This window comes from Pinus tabuliformis, chromosome 9 (assembly GCF_031772625.1).
Source record: "Pinus tabuliformis cultivar Carrire ecotype Pingquan chromosome 9, CPIR1, whole genome shotgun sequence".
Classification (NCBI taxonomy): domain Eukaryota; kingdom Viridiplantae; phylum Streptophyta; class Pinopsida; order Pinales; family Pinaceae; genus Pinus; species Pinus tabuliformis.
This window is the reverse complement of record NC_142307.1, coordinates 1733720914-1733723922: the sequence shown is the minus strand read 5'-3', so window position 1 is coordinate 1733723922 and position 3009 is coordinate 1733720914. Positions and strand designations below refer to the sequence as shown.

Here is a 3009-nt window from a genome sequence, read left to right as displayed (position 1 = left end):
AAGTATTTGTTAACAAAAAATATTAGAGATATTAAATTTTATTTATTCCATAATTGTTCTGTAATATTAACTACTTTAGAATAATATTGTTACTTAGTTGGATTTGAGAGATTTAGTCCAATTAAATAATACTAATTTAGTGTTTGATTAACATATTTTCTCAACTAATTAATTGTATGATTAAGATAATGTTTCTAACTTAAACTAATACTAATATATTTACATATATAGAAGTGTTAATATTTAATATAATAAAAAATACATTTAAATCAAATCCCTCGAAATTAAAAATATTAAATAAATATAAACTAACAAAAATATCACAAATACTTTTTTTATCATTTATAAACATATTTCATATAATATTAAAGAATATTAGTTATGTAAAACAGCTTCACAAAAACCTAAGACTCCTTAAACATCTCAATATGGTTGAATGATGAAACAAAGAAACAAAGTATGATAAAATTGCTTAAATATATTTTTGAAATTAGGACATCACAATACATATGGTTTGGATCACAATACGTTTTGTTATGTTATTTTGAAATATTAAGGTAAGTGTATTTTAAAATTTTCAATATTTATTTTAAATCGGATATATATTAGATTTTGGCCTTCCAAAATCATAATATGTAGTGTTTGAATCACAATGTTATGTTATTTTGAAATAGTGTGGTAAGAGGATTTTACATTTTTCAATATTTATTTTAAATGGGATATAGATGGTCGTATTTTTTAGGATTTTTATTGTTTTTTCGAATTTTTTTTTCTTAAATATTATTTTATTTTTCAAGGTTTTTTCAAAATTAATATAGTTTATTAATATTGGAAAAATATAAATCATCATAATAATTTAAGAAAATTATATATAATATTTTCATATGTATTGTTGGACACTTAATCCTCTAAGGGTTGGTGTTGAAGCTGAACAACCAAAAGGAGTCAAAGAGACCACTTGGGATATGAATCCAAGGGTCATACCATGTACTATAAATGTATATCATTTGTTAATAATAAATGTATTGTCCTGTTTATCTTTCCTATGTTGTTTCTGCCACGTGTGTACTTACGTTTTCATAACAGTTACACTGTCCATTATTCGTTGTCATAATAGTTATGTTGTATGCCTCCTCTTGATTATTTTTTGATGGCAGGAACATTCTCCTCTATGAATGATGCGCTGACATTTTTGGATCTGCGAATGCTCTGTTAGATGTCAAAGTTGAAGGATCTATTTGCTTTGTTCAATTAATGTCATGCCATGAATTTGGAGCCTTGGAGCAGCATTGAACATCTTTAGTGAGCGCAGGTCCAAAATTGATGTGAGTGCGTTGAACCCTGAAGTCTGTGGAATGAAAATTTGATAACAACATTGATACCAATGTGAGAATGCAATAGATGTGGTCGATTTGAGTGTTGAATATATGCGTTTGTTTTTGTGAATGAATTAGTTGTGGTCAAAACCCTTGCGAGCTTGTGTACACATGTGGTGAACCCGACGTGAAGGTGAAATCTGGATTTGATTGAGATATGTGAGTTGGACCTATGTGCATTTGGTTGAAACCTCGCGGTTTCTTAGAGTGGTGTGTCTATTGTTGAAATGGTGTGCTTATGCGTTCAACCTTGTGTTGCAACTAGTTTGTGATGTGTGTATTACTCTTGGTATTACTCTGGCGTATTGTTTCATTAACTATGCTCTATATTTATATACATAGTAGAAGTGTGATGGGTTCTGTTTGGACCTACGTTAACCTTTTTGAAGATTCAACATTCCTAATGTGCATTTACAAAAAAAAAAATGCTGCCAAAAGTATTAATCCGTGAAGGAGTTGAAATGTTAAGCAAGTAATTCTGGTCGACAGCTGCTACAGAATAGTTGAGATAACCAGACCATATCTCTACACATTATCGTAGAGCTCAAACAGTGGAACAACGAGCAGTTTCAGATTTTTGGGGACTGCAAAATATTCTCTCTCGAATAGATGAACAAGAAAAAGCTTCTTGCATTCCTTTGGTTTTGTAATGTGGGGTGGACAATAAGGATACATCAATGTCTCAAAATTAGGTCTCCACCATACAGCAACACACTCTCCAATCTGCCAGTCCAGTTGAAGAGTACTTGAATTTGCAACAAGTTTTCTTGACAATTTATGCTTCAAGCCTTCAATTTCATTTTCACCAGGCTTTAAGCGTCCTCCAGGCAACTTACAAAAGGTGTTTCCAATTTGTAGTAACAGTATATGGGGATGGTTGTGCTCCTGTACCAGGAGGATAGCTTCCACACTTGTCTGCATGCCTTCTTTCATATAATTGACTTTCATATAATTAGCGGCCCGAAACATTAAAAGGGCAAGCAATCAGCTATCAAATTAATGGATAGAACTTCTATTTCCCTTAGTTTGTCTGTATCTTTGGCTTAGATGCGAACACATGTCTCTTATCACCTTGCAATCGTCCCCGTCAAGGCAAATCTCGTTCCTATTTCTATACATCCAGCCAATTTGGGCAAGCTATGGGCACCTTAGACTTATTATATTGACAAAGGTCGATGATTGTCCCCGATTATAAGCAATTTGAGTAGAAATCTACTTCTTCGCATGTTTAATTGACTGAAAACAGAAAAACCTGTCTCAATTTGTGCAATTTAGATCCCTTTATGTAGAGTTTCCTATTGAAACGCAAACATCCTGCCAATTCTCATCCAATTCAGTTGTTCTGAATCGATTCTGTTCATATTACTTCCCAGAGGAGATTCGTTATCTACCTTAGGAGGAGTCAAGTGTCCATTCGACATTCGGCCATTTTCCTATGGATTGATTGTGCAGTCTGTATACGACAATGGATCAATATTTGATCTTGAAGTTCTTGATATCACAGAGGATGGTTTAATAGAGAAATTTACTGCTAGTATTTCTAGTGTGACAGCTCTTTCTATGGCGATCAGTTATCCCACAATTGCAGCTGTTCCACATGCTTCATCAATGGTTACAAGAATTTATTAGTAGT

At 32.4% G+C, this 3009-nt stretch overlaps 1 pseudogene; it reads right to left on the bottom strand.

Moving 5' to 3' along the window:
- Window positions 1-1787: 1787 nt before the first annotated feature.
- On the bottom strand, window positions 1788-2324 carry LOC149155638 (pre-mRNA cleavage factor Im 25 kDa subunit 2 pseudogene; annotated as a pseudogene).
- Window positions 2325-3009: the final 685 nt, after the last annotated feature.